At 49.4% G+C, this 13977-nt stretch overlaps 1 protein-coding gene across 2 annotated transcripts in view; it reads right to left on the bottom strand.

Annotated features, from left to right (window-relative positions):
• Positions 1-13977, bottom strand: part of SH3BP4 (SH3 domain binding protein 4) — a 106151-nt gene that overhangs the window by 24995 nt on the left and 67179 nt on the right. Inside the window, exon 3 of one of the 2 annotated variants that reach the window (XM_031968256.1) lies at positions 11314-11425. The exons of the other annotated variant lie outside the window; for it this stretch is intronic. The gene's annotated coding sequence lies outside the window, so the exon portion shown is untranslated. The remainder of the gene's footprint in view (positions 1-11313; positions 11426-13977) is intronic. 2 annotated transcript variants of the gene reach the window in all.

Raw genomic sequence — 13977 nt, forward strand, 5'->3', positions numbered from 1 at the left:
GTTTTGAAAATAAAGCCTTACTATAAATAAGCAAGTAAGTGAATAAATAGACAAACAGCTAAATAGATAGATAAACGAATAAACAAACAAAGAAATGAGGAAAAAAATTTTGTGATCCTATGACCTCCTTCCAGCGTGGTACCAAGGAGATCACCGGGTTTGGTTTCTGAATCTGGGGATGATTCCCAAACTTTCCCAACTCCCTTAGCTCTGTAGGCACAGGAATCAAAGCGGCACTCCCATTGCTTCTGCAAGGGCCAGTCAGCTGAACGTCCTGTGGATCAAGTAGCACCGAGGGAGCCACTTCCCTTCCACGCTCGAGCTGCCTGCGCTGATCAGGAAGGAGGATCGTTGAGGACGTAGCCCGGCTCACGTCAGCATCCCCATGGCGGGCACCAAGCAAGCCAGAAATAAACTCTTTCTGTTCACCGATTCATCGACAGAATTGAGCACCTGGGAGGTATCCACTTGGGCCGTCGAGCTGCCTGACCCAGGATCCCTTTGGGAGTTCACAATCCCAGAGCATCTCAAAGGGATGAAGGCCACGGCTCATGGCTGAATGAGAACTTCCCTCCCAAAGGCTTGAAAGCAGGGGTCATCCAGTCTTATTTTGGATTGTACCTGAGACCAGGTACTCAGTCATCCATCGTCCCAGACCGAGTCTGAAATTTCCTCTAGGACCGATTCCAAATGCTAATTGATTAAGTCAACGCTTTAGACTAGAAGATGGAGAGCTCCTGAATTTGTTTCTGGAAAAATATTTTGGGTCAACTAGGTTTGGACAGTGCCTAGAGCACTGGCAGAAGGATGAACCGAGTTCAAATCCTGCCTCAGACACTAATGAGCTTTGTGATCCTGGACAAGTCACATAACCCCAATTACCTCCAGATAGACAGATAATCGTATTGCAATAAAATCCACTGCCATCTTCATCATTCATGAGTCAGTTTATTGTCATTTTCTCCTCAGTTTCTAGGAGGCAGCACAGACCATGGAACAGAAGAACAAACGTGGAGCTTGGAGCCACAGGGGCAGAGTGTGAATCCTGCTTCTTCCACTTTCTCCCTGTGTGACTTTGGATGACTCCCTTCTCATGTCCAGGACCACTATTCCCTGGCCTGTAAGATTAGGGGAGGGGGAGCAGCCCTCCAAGGCACTCTTCCATTCTTGGCCATTCCGACCTAAATTGGGTAATGTTCATTTCTTGGGGGACACTCTAGTCATCAGATTGTATTAATGGCCATGTATACATCTTGAGGAGGAGCAGATCTGAAACCCACTGTCAGGGGATCGTCTCTCCAGCCAGGGGCTGATGGGCTTGGAATGGCAGCATGGTCCACGGAGCTGAGGAATACATGGAAGCATAAGATGTTTGAGCCTTGCAGCTCAAAAGGAGCCGATGAAAGATTCCAAATCTCAGAGCCAGAAGGGAGTTCGAAGGCAGCCAGTGCGAACTGTGCTTGAAAAGGGATTCCTTCCATAACAGGTCCTTTACCTTCTGGCATTCTGGGACCTCCTTGGAGGCAGTCTGGGGAAGGCTAAGAGAATCTCTTTGGGGAATCATGTTTTCAAATAAATCAAGCAAAATAAAGAACTACAAAGAAACGCATATTGAAATAATCATCCAAATATTTAAAACACAGCCCCAAGCTCATGGAAGCCAGATGAAGAAGCTGGGATGCGATCCAAGTCACACTTGAACAAGAATTCCATCTATAACATTTCTTGGGCTCCAGTTTCTTCTATAAAATGAAGAATTTGGATGAAATGAGCTCCACGATCAAACGTCTTCTCTACCTCCGAAGCGAAAATCTGCTAAAAACCATAATCCACAGACTTTCTGGAGTACATGATGATCAATCAGTGAACTTCAGAGGGGGAAGGCCCTGTAATCCTATACAGAGCTGACAACTCAATTTTCCCTCTCAGCAAGGGTGGGTCAGAGACCCATCATCGAACATGTTATTGAGTACTTATGATAAAAGCACTGCTTTAATAGTTTGGGGACAAAATGTTACCAGGTTCTTTCACTGGAGAAATCATCATGGCCTGAAGCCCCACCAGGAGAATTGGCAAAGCTCCGGTGAATCCCATCATGTGGGAAGTTGAGACCTGGTCCCGCCTCCAGGGCCAGTCTAGCTAGGGTCCGAAGGGCTCCCCAGTATCTGGGAAGGACTCTCCGGGCCAAAGTGAAGCGTAAAACCGCTTTTAGGGAGTTGGGGGAGGAATCTACAATATTGGTAAAAATCAGATCTTGGAATAAAAGGTGAGAAGCAATCTTGATGAGAAGATGGGTGCCCTGTTTCTGCCTTTCTCTTCCTGCTTTCTAAAGCAGATGGAGACACAAGACCGAGCACCTCCCACATCCGTGGTGGAGATAACTTTAAAAAGACATGTGTTGGAAAAACTCCTGCAAATGACCAATCCTGTTGGATGTGGGGACCCCAGACTCACTTTGAGAGCTAGAGCACACGACGCACTTCATAATGTACACGGAAGGATGCCAAGATTCAACTCCTTTCATACTTGTAAAGGCAACCCCAGAAGCTTCTTTTAAATAAGGGTAAAGGGGCCATCCTTCTCCTTCCCCATCGAAGCCCACAAGGTCGTGCTCCATTTATTTCCATCTCTTACCTACCTCCCCCCCAAAATCCACCACATCAAAAACTGCCAAATCTACCTCCGCATTCTAGCTCCACAAAACCTCATTTCCATTCCCTTCTCCCCACCCAAAGCCACCACCAAGGTGGGGACCTCCCTCTCTTCTCCCCAGACGAGCTTTCTCTAAAAGGTCTACCTGCCTCCAACCTCGCCCTCCCAAAGCTCTTTGCGAATCAGACGCAGAAGTGATTTCCTCAAAGCAGGAGCTGACCACGTCACCACCAAACTCGAGCTCCAGGACCTCCTTTACTGGGACAAAGCTCACACGTCATTTCCTCTTTGTCACATTCCTTTTCTATTCCATTAAAAAAAAAAAAGTTTTATAATATACGTATTAATTCAGGGGTACACACACACAATATACACAATTTGTAAATAAGTAAATACAGGGTATTCAGAGAGAGCTACTTTCCAGCTGACCTGTTGGAGTTATTGATGTTTTAATTTACACTGAGACCTTTGGGATGCTGTAGATATATTACAGGGCAAAGCTTAAATCTTTTACTGCTAGGAATGTTCTTGTTAGGTGACCTGCAGGGATTTACGTTACAATAAAATGAAATCATGTTTCAAAATGAAAGTTTTCCTGAACCACGTGTCCATAATTCCTTCTCGGGCTGGTGAAATCCATTTAAAGAACTGCTCCCCACCAGCTCCAAGCCTTCTCCTCCTTCAGCACGACGACCAGCTACCTGTGGTCTCAGTGACTCCCCACTTTTAATCCCCAGGCTATAATCACCAAGCATTTATTACTTGCCAACAAGCACTTGGCACTGGGATAGGTTCTGGGGGGCACAGATATAATAAACGGGCAGGCTCCCATTTGGGACCTAAGAGCTACACAAGCTTTTCTGCCCACCCCCTTAACCTCAACTGCAAGGAATCTTTTTGAGATACTTCTCCATCCTCATCTCCATTAGAAGTTCTCTCAGACTAAGAACGTCATTCTTTATGATTTTATTCCCACAAATGAGGGGTCTGTAAAAGCAGCTTAATAAATGTTTCTTGAATGACTAATTTTATTTCAATTTTAGAATCAGTCAGGAGATAAAATATTGGTTCTGGAGTCAGAAAACCTGAGTTCAAATCCAGCTTCTAATACTTCCTGCTTCTGACACCCTAGATAAGTCCATTTGTCTCCTTAGGCCTCAGTTTCCCCATTTCTCAATGAAGGCAGTTGGGCTAACTAGCCCCTGAGGTCCCTCTTACCTAAGTCAATGCAAAGGTACGAAACTACTGTCACATAGGCAGTGAGCATCTGTGTCTGACTCTCAAGGTCCAGACCATGGAGCCACATCTCTCCCTTTTGTGTTAAAATTGTAAGTTTGTGTCTTCCTGTGAGACTAGAGACTAAGTCTTCTGAGGACAGGGACTGCGTCCTAGCTAAGCTCAGCATTTCCCAGCTTGCCTGGCACAGGAGGTGTAAGGAAAGTGGAAGAGAAGAAAGGGAAGATAGTCTTTCAGTTGTATCTCTCTTTGAAGACCTATTGTCTAAGACTGCTGCCCCTGCCCCAGAATATCTGTAGAGGTGAAGGACCTGGTTTAAAAACACTGACTCTCCAATCACTAGCTTTCTCGCTGTTCTAAATTTCAGTTTTCTCATATGTAAACGTTCTCCCTAATGATCCCAGTCTACTGTAAACTCTAGTGTCCTTCACCTTGAATTTCCATTCAACTTATGTCTAAAGTAGAAAGCAAAAGGCATATTATCAAAATTAAAGTTTTTGCTATAAAGAATTACAGGCAGAAAAATGAATTTTCGGCCGTCTCAAGTGAAATTTGTTTTTGGTGGTTGTGGGAATCCAATGTTTACTTTATCAATATTTACATTTTTGATTTTCGTGTTGTTTTCTTAGGAACATGAGGGCTGACTGGATTTCTTCCCTCTCCCCTCGATCTTCTCAGTGGGTCTTATGTTTTGGGCTTTGGAGTGCTATCCTTAATTATTAATCAATTTTATCATAGCTACCTTTAAAAAAGAAAAAGAAAAAAAACAAACAAACAAGATGGTTCATCAAAACTAGCCAGCACTTTAGAAGTGACATTAATTGTAATGTTCCACCCCATAGTCCCCCACCCAGGCAAAGAATCGAAGAGAAGCTTCTCATGTTCCTAGTTTCAGGCCAGACACTACATTTCACACCCACAAATTGTACTTGTTTTATTGTCATTTTCCTTTACGTTGTTTTAATTTTTATATATCATGGGTAGGCTATTCCAGCCAAGCAGGAAGATGCCTCCGAGGCACTTTTGCCCAAATGGGGAAGATGATGCTCAAGGTTACCCAAAGTCACCTGGGTAGTACCCATTGGGCACATCCCTTGGGGTTGCCTCACACGCCAGCCTCCTGGCTCCTCCACAAACAAGACACCCCCTTTCTTGGCTCCTGGGATTTCCTCAGGCTGCCTCCACAGCGTGGAGCCCCCACTCCACCTACTGGCCTCTGTGACTTCATTTAAGTTTCAAATCCCATCTTTCCTGGCAGCCTGCCCTAAGCCCTCCTAAGTCTTGTGCCTTCCCTCTGTTAATATTTCCTATCTATCCTGTGTACATCCTGCTTTGTATGTATTTGCTTAGGTGTTGTCTCTCTCCCTCCCCCCCTAGAGTGACAGCTTGCTGAGGACAGGAACTATCCTTTGTTTTTGTAACCCCTGGAAAATAACAGGAACTTAATAAATATTGATTAGGCTTAGGGGCCACTAAAACCCCCAGATCTTTTTTCCCCAGACTAAGGGCTATGTAGCCCCACCTTCCTCTATCTCATACTTGCTGGTTGATTTTCTGAACCCAAATATAAGACTTTATCTTTATCTCAGTTATTACCTTATTCTCAGTTATATTTCATCAACTTCCCAATATGTCCCAGTCCTTCTTCTAAGGAAACCAGAATGAAATGGGACGTTCTGGATGTGACCTGGAAGGCTTAACCCTGTCAGCTGCAAGGGACACGGAGGACAAGGGGCAACACTTCTGCTCCTTAAAACAAAAGACCCAGATTTCATCTCCCACAGGCCAGGAGACCGGTGTCCCGGGCGAGGGCCATCCAAGGGAGCGTCCTCCAGGCGAGAGGGCCTTGGGGCAGCTGATTCCCTAACAGCAGAACAGCAAAGCAAGGTAATGTTTATAGGCGAACCGGATTCTTAAATTACTCACATGCTTAAATTTTTGGTCAACACAACCTTTCCTATAGAGTATAACTGAAAACTAAACAAACAAACAAAAAACAACCCAAATAATAAACTTGGTCAAGAAAAACAAATCCCCCAGACCTTCAGGCGGGCAAGGTTGGGACAGCAACGTGAACGGGGCCTCTGGGGATCAGGGACTTTTCTTTCCATCAAAACCCAAGTCATGTGACTGGCTCCTCCTAACTCTGACAGAGCAGCTGCTGACGGACACTGGGCCTCTGTTTGCCTCGAGGAGCTGCGGGAGCATCACAAGTTCTCCCCGGCGCCTCTGCAGACAGCGGAGTCCCCCTCTCGGACCCCGAGGCCTCAGGGGAGGAGAGAGCCTTGGTCAGGCGGCCGAAAGGTTAAAGGAGCAGCCAGACGTCCGCGTGGGCAAGCTCTGGGCAGCAGGGGCAGCGCCCCGGGCGGACTCAGGAAAGCTCAGGTCCAAATGCTCCGCCAGGTTCCTCCTCTTGGCCTTCGCGATCTCTAAGGATGCTCCCATTTCCAGAACCACGAGGCGGCGAGCGCCTGGATCAGTCCATGGCCTCTGGGAGAGTCAGAGCCCATTGTCTGCCGGGACACGCACTCGCTGATGCTCAGAGGGAGCACTCGCCCGCTGGACCCCGGCCAGAGCTCCCCTGGGAGCTTGCTTTATTGTCCGGACTTCAAGTGATGGAGAAAGTGATGACTTAGTCATGAAGCTGAAGCTTAAAAGCGGGTTTTATGTGTATTTTCCCCCAATACACTCTTGCGTAGACGGCTCTGGGTGTATTTGTATTATGCTTATAGGTTTTTATATATACACGTTTATATGTTATATATGTATGTTTATATTATGCAAATATACTTTGTATTGTGAGTCATAAACAATATTTAATATCTATATACCTGTATGTTTGTATTATGCAAATATAATATTTTGCATTATAAAACACAACACGTTATTAGATAAATATTATAGATGCACACGCACATACCTAAGTGATACATGAGCTTCCTTGTCCCACAGGCCCTCATTTTATGAGTCACACTAAGTGAAACAATATTTCATATTTATGTTTATATGCTGTAAGTTTGTATTATGCAAATATAATATTTTGTATTGTGATTCATAAAAACAATATTTTATATTTATATGATGCACATGTATGTTTATATTAGGCAGATATAATATTTTGCATTATAATACGTAACACATTATTAGATAAATATTATATATGCACACACAAACATAAGTGATATGTGAGCTTCCTTATCCCACAGGCCCTCATTTTATGGGTCACACTAGGTCACAGTTCAAGCGCTGGAAGGGAATCCTCTCATTTTACAGAGAAGGAGACTGAGGTCCAAAGGGTTCCGTGTAGGGACAACTGATTAATAAACACTTATTAAGCACCAGCCCTAAGCAGAGGCCCGACTCTAACCCTAAATGTCAGAAGCAGCAGCACTCAGGCTAAGTGCCGAGAGACAGCCCAGTCCAGCCCTACCCTTCTGCGAATGAGAAAAGAGGCCCCAGGAGAGCCCTCGGGGGTCACCGAGGCAGGGGCTGGCGCCTGGCGCAGGATTCACCCCGAAGGCTCAGGAGGCTACATCACCTCGGTTTGGTCCGGTGCTGCCCAAACTGTGTCTATAGTGTTCTAGGGCCCTCGAGTCAGGAGGCCTGGGGGCTCCAGGGCCAGGCACCCGAGCTGGGAAGAAGCCTAATTAAAGGGAGGAGGAAGAAAAGGAGGCCAGAATGGAGACTCTGATGGAGGGGCCTGAGCCGAGTCAGCAAAGGCTGGCTGGACATGGGCCTGCAGGGCTATTACATGACAAGCAGAGGAGTTGCAGGAATAGGGAGTCAGTGACAGTTCTGGAGCTGGGGAGAGATGATCTGTAATTAGGAGAATCCCTGGGGCCCATTGGGTCTCTGACATTAGTTTAGGGAGAATGATGAGGGCCCAAGCAAGTAAAACATTCCCCTCCGGGATGATTTGGGGTAAGTCCTTTTTGCCCCCCTGACTCGGCTTCCTCCTCTGTAGCACAAGACTTGGGCCCCCGGGCCTTTAAAGTCACTCCAGAAGTTTTCAGCTTCGAGTCTGTGAACAAACGCTACAAATACCCCAATAACAGCACCAGCTTCCTTTGGGGCTCCTACGCGGTGCATCCTGGGAAGATTTCAGCACCAACAGAGGGACACACCTGGGGCTCTAATCTCATCCTTTGATAAAAGGGCCTCCCTCCAGCCCCAGCCCCTCTCCAGTGCTGTCACCCCAGGGGGCCAGGGAGGGAGAGCCCCCAGGAGAAGCCCCTGCCCCGCCAAACCCCGCCCAGCACCTTTGTTCTCATCACAGCGCCCGAACGCTGGAGGCGTTTCATAAATACTGGGCTCAGTGAAGAAAAGTCCAGCAGCGGGAGCCTAGAGTATGGAAGCCCAGGGCACCAATTTCTCCCAGAACACCAGCAGCTTCAAGGTTGCCTTTGGTTTCCTCATCAGGGAAATGGGCGTAACAGAGCTTGCTTCCCAGGGTGTTGGGACGCCCAGTGACATAATGTCTGAGGGCAATTTGCAAACCTAGAAAGGCGATGGATGCCTGAGCTAATGCGAGTGCTTCTCTTCAGTGGCCCCGGAGCCTCCTGAGGATGAGCTCACCGGCCGCCCACCCGGGAGAAACGCTTTGCTCCGGGGAAGGGAAGGAGACAAATGAGGTCATCCCGGCTTGGGTTCCCACAGCCGCAGCCTGAGAGAGGCTCCTGGGGGAGCAGAGGAGAAGCAGAGGAGATCAGGTGGGAGAGGCCCCGGGTCCCAACCCCACTTTAGCCACGTGGTTGGGTGACCTTAGACAAGTCACTTCTCCCCCTATAAACAAAGGGGTCTGGACCTGATCTCTAATGCCCCGTCCTACTCCGACATGCTTAAAACCTAAAAGAAAGTTGTCAATAGTGAAAATTTCCCTTCAGGAGACTCCCTCAGACCGTCCAGCCCTGCAGGGAGCTCCGGGTTAACGAGGGGGTCAGGAAGGGAATAAGCATTGATGAAGCACCTACTATGTGTTTGGAGCATTTGATAGTAACCAGCCCAAAAAAGGTGAGTAACGATCCAAGAAACACCCAGGGCCCGTTGGGGGCCATTCGGAGGCTCCTCTGGGGAACAGAAGGTTCTGAGCAGGATGGGCTTGGGGCCCAGGAGAAGAGGTCAGGGAGGATTCAGGGCAAGGACTTGGGCAGGGCTTTGCAGGGAGGAGAAGCCTGGCAGGAGCCTTCCAGAGACATTCAGAGCTCAGTTCTGCTCCAGCGTGAGGCTGGGCAAAGGAAGAGCTAGAAGCAGGGGCAGGGATTTAGAAGCGGAGGCCACAGACCGGTCCGGTCTGCTCTGGTCCAGTCAATCAGGCGCTAAGGGCAGAGCAACCCCTGCCCTCCAGGGGCTTCCGTTCTCCCAGGAGTGGGGATAGGGTCTCAACAACAACAACCAAAAACAGTTGGGTGGAATCTAAAGCCAGACTGGGATGGCCCCCATGTAAGTCCGACCCCTACTCAACAGCGGGGTGGGGCCCCGGGTAAGTCCCTTCACCTGTCTTGCCTCAGTTTCCTCATCTGTGAAACGAGTGGTAAAAAAACAAAGCTGCAAACTACTGCGGTGGGTTTGCTGAGAAAAGCCCAAACGGGGCCTGGAAGACTCGGGCAGGACTTAAACGATGAAACAAGTTACAAAGACTGAGGATAGAAGGAGGGGAAAGAGCCCCTTGCCCTGGAGAGGCTTACAACCTCAAGGCAGAGGCCGAGGGAGGCCGGCAGCCCCTTAGGAGGGTAAGCTGGGAAGGGGGGTGAGGAGGCAGATGACTTTGTGTGGATAATCATTATCCTCCTGCTTATTTTCTCAGGCCGTGGGGGAAGGGCAGGAGGGAAGACAACATAGAACTCCAAAAAAAAAAAAAAGAATTACAAAATAAATGAAAAATCCATTAAGGGGAAAAAAAAAAAAAAAAAAAAACAGAACCTCCTGACATCCATGTCCCTGCCAAGTGGTCCCACTCTCTATTTAGGGTCTCAAGAGAAAGGATCCCAGGCTCCCCCCCCACCCCCCAGCCCCCTAGCAGCCTGAGGCCGCCTGGGGGCAGCTCCCCAGTAAGGAAGCTCCCCTTCTGTACATTGCAGCCTCAGGTGCCTCCTGGCAGCTTCCATTGTTCCTAAAGGAAGCATTTGAAGGGGGCAGAAGTATCAGGGTGAGGTCATAGGGCGGCACCCGGGACTGGGTGTCCCGATCCGGGGAAGGGTCTCCCCTGAGGCCCCGTTTTCTGGGTGGGATGCAGGTCCCAAAGAAGAGATGGGGGCCGGAGGAAGGGAGGGCTCAGTGGGATGAAGCCAGGAGTCCATGGGGAAGGCCCCCCATTCGAACGATGGCCTGGACAGAGGGGAGGCAGGGCCGGCTGGGCGGGGAAGGGGTCGGGCCCGTGCTGGAGGAAAGTCCCGTGTCCTGAGCTCTCAGAGCCTGGGCGTGGGCCGATTCAGCCCCTCTGCGGAAAGTTGTGGGGAACGATTTGGGGCGGGAGGAAGCCCGGCCGGGGGGGGAGGGAGGCCCTGGGTCTTGTGATTGGGCAGGGAGAGAAACATTTCCAACCACCACCAGTCTGGACCGCGGGGACCTTTTCTGTCCCTTTTCTGGCACCGGGGAGGCCGGGGCCAGGCCCAGGGTTCCAGGGCTCACCTCTCTCCCCATCTCCCTGAAAGGCTGAGGGCCAGCAGCCGGGACACCCGACACCCCCTTAAATAAATCTGCCCCTTTTGGAAAGGGTTTTTTTCCTTTCTAAAACCAGGCCGTACTTGGGTGTGTCAGACGATGTTTGTGGTCGGCCTGGGACAAACCCAAAGCCAAGGGGAACCTTCAGTTACAGAATTATCACCCTCCGAAAGCACAGTTATGGGGACCGAGACCGAAACCTGAGACGAGTGGGATCCACAGGAGAGAGAGCACTGGCCTGGAGGCCCGAGGCCCCGTTCCCATCCTGACCCTCACACACCCAGGTGACCTTGGATCACTTCTCTGGGCCCCGGCGGGTCCCCTAAGGGAGCCAGTGATCTAGGGGCGAAGCTGAGAAAGGGCCCAACTCCCAGATGCCAGAAAAGGGTGGCCAAGAAGTCTCCTCATTCACCCGAGCCCTCAGTTTTTCTTCCGTAAAATGGGGATAGATATTATTTGGCTTCTTACTTTAATGGGAAACTATTCACTCCTGGAAAATTCTCACGTGTCCCTTCTCTCCTTCCAGGGCTATTGTGAGATTCAATTGGAGAAAGAGCTCGGCAAAGACTTATTGAAGAGCTCTGTGCACGTCCGCCATGATCCCTGGCAAACAGCTCCATGTCTGGCAGCGCTATTTGTAGGGGTTTGGGCTACGGGCTCGCAGGGCCCTCCACCCCTGCCTGGCTCCCCAGGGCCAGAGCCCTCCCAACCCCCCAAGATAAACCCGACTTCCTCCGCGTGTGAATCGCTGATACCGTTACTGACCTCGGTCCCGCTCCTTGAAGGCAGAAATGGGCTCCTTGTGTCCCCATCACTTGTCACAGTGTCGGGCGCACAGTCAGCAGTTTAAAAAAGGCCAGAGGAGACTCCAGGTTATCTAGAACCAGAGTAACAATCCTCCCATCAGAGCGGTTCAGTCCCACGTCCCCGGAGGGGACACCGGAGAGACCAGCGGACAATGTAACAGACCCTGAACCCGATCCTGGCCCTCCTACTGCTGCCGGTGGGAACTTGGCCAGGTCACTTCCCTCCGGAGCCGGGGCCCCTCCTTCGCAGGGAGGGGAGGGTCCGACTCCAAGGCTTTTACATTCTCCTTTAGCTCTAAAGGCAGGAGGCCATTTTACACGGTTCTTTCTGCTCTTGTCCCACAGCTCACTCTGTGCCGCCTTGTTGCATGTGCCCGATTCCAGGGGGATGGCCAGAATGGACGCAAAGAGCAGCACCACAATCACTGAACAGACAACTATTGAGCACCTACTGTGTGCCCCAAGAAGAAGCAAGAGACGGTCGCTGTCCTCGAGGAGCCGTCGATCAAGTGGGAGAGACAACTCCCAGACCCAAAGAAGCTGGAGACAGAATGCACAGGAATTACAGCCTGGGCTTAAGGCTGCCCAGGCGCCCATGTCTGCCTCTCTGGCACCCATCTGCGCAGCCCATTCTGCCCCGGGCTGTCTCTCATCCAAGTGTCAAGGCTGGGAGGCCCCCGGCAGAACCAGAGCACTGGGCAAGGAGCAGAAAAAGCCCGGTTAAATCCACCTCAGACTTTACCGGGTCTAATTCTCACAATCTTGCTTAGAATAACCTTGGGTGCCTGTGAGAACCAAACGAGACCATGTTTTACAGAAGCACAATCACAGCACCCACCCGGTAAAAAGTCTTCTCCTTTTTCCCTTCCTCCTAAATTAACCCCGGAATTCTACCCTGTTCCCGTTATCTAAAGGTTAACCCGTAAATGTTCCGTAATTAAAAGGCCTTTTCAATTTAAACAATCTTTCTCTTCATTTCTTTCCCTTGGCCAAAAGCCTCGGCCTGTGGTGCCGGGAAGGCGGTTGGACTCAAAGGGCAGGGTTCAAATGCTTTCCCTCCTGGTGGATCTTCTACCCAAATCCTTATTTTTTATGAGCTCATGTTAAATTTCAAGGAAACAAAAGATCCTTTTTGGCTCTACTCCGTACACAGGTTCTGTTTTAAGAATTCTCTTAGTTATTCAGGTACAGTCCGGCTTTTCGAAGTTCCTCCCCGGCCACAAATGGATAAATAGATATTATTTGGCTTCTTACTTTAATGGGAAACTATTCACTCCTGGAAAATTCTCATGTTTCCCATCTCCATTGTGCATCTGGGAAGTGTATGTCATCTTCCACGTGTCCACTCATCCCTTCCTGGGAGCTTTGTGGACTCATGTCACACCCCCCGTGTCCTCAAACACTCTGAGGAGATACAGGGAGATGTGGCTGCCTTGGAGCTTAACTCTTTTTCTGCCACATGAATCCCCCAGAATATGAGAATTCTAGGAAGGGATGGAGGGAACACCTGCAAATAATTCTACTGTGCTCCTGAAATCCCCCCTTTCCCTTTGTCCACCTAGGATAGCGTAGTGGGTTTTAGAGCCCCAAGGACTCGGGTGCAGGTCTTGCCACTGACTCAGACTGGAGGGGGGACTGTAGAATCCTTCTCGGGCTCGCTTGTGGAGAAGGGGCTGCCCCGTCCTGGCAAAGGCAGCTTCCGCATCTGCAAACGAGGATGAAATCAGGTCTGGTCCTGATCCCTTTTTTAACCTGTGAATGTGGACTTTCTTTTCACACTGAATATGGGGAACGGGAAGGATGGGGAATGAAAGCCAGTGGGGACAGGACCACAAATGGCATGAAACTCCCATTCTCCCAGGAAGGACCGAGTCGGGTCAGCGTCTGCAGTATCTTCGGTCCTGGTTTTTTTGGTGAATAAGGAAACATCCACCCATGGAATGGAACGTGGCCAGGGCAGGTCATTCCAACTGCTGCACTAATGGGCTGGAAACTGACAAAGTATCTCTCAACTGGGGACGACTGGACAATAGGAACACGAAGGAATACGACTGTCCGTGAGAAACGGCGACGGGGACGGAGTCAGAGAATCTTGGGAAGAACTGATTCGGAGGGGAAGGAAGCAGGATCGGGGAACCACTTCTACAGTAACAACATCAAGACAAATCCCCTCAAAACGAGACGGGAAGCGACAAAGGAGCTGGTTTGGGCTAGATTTCAGCAAATCGGCAAAGACTTCCGAACCATCACAAACATCCAAAAGTGGGTTGTTTTGAAAGGAATATCATCGGTCGTGTTCAGACAAAAGAGACAAATGTTCAGGTTCTCAGTAGAATGGATTCTTGTTCAGATGTGGATTAAGCTTGATAAGATTGCTTCCAAAGCCTGCCACAATTACGAGAGTCTGCAGCTCGGGCTCCTTCATGGCCTAATATCTGTGTAGACAAGTAACTTCAGTGCCCTGGCATCAGCTCCCTCACCAAGGAACCAAAGGGCTTGGGTAGACCTTCCTGTGTGCCCCCTTCTAGTTCTATGCCCTGCACTTAATTTATGCTGAACAGGCTCAGCTCTCTGCCTTTTTATAAACAGAACTCCTTTCTCATTAGAAAAGTTTGGGCTTGAA

The sequence above is a fragment of the Sarcophilus harrisii genome, chromosome 4 (assembly GCF_902635505.1).
Source record: "Sarcophilus harrisii chromosome 4, mSarHar1.11, whole genome shotgun sequence".
In the NCBI taxonomy this organism is placed as follows: Eukaryota; Metazoa; Chordata; class Mammalia; order Dasyuromorphia; family Dasyuridae; genus Sarcophilus; species Sarcophilus harrisii.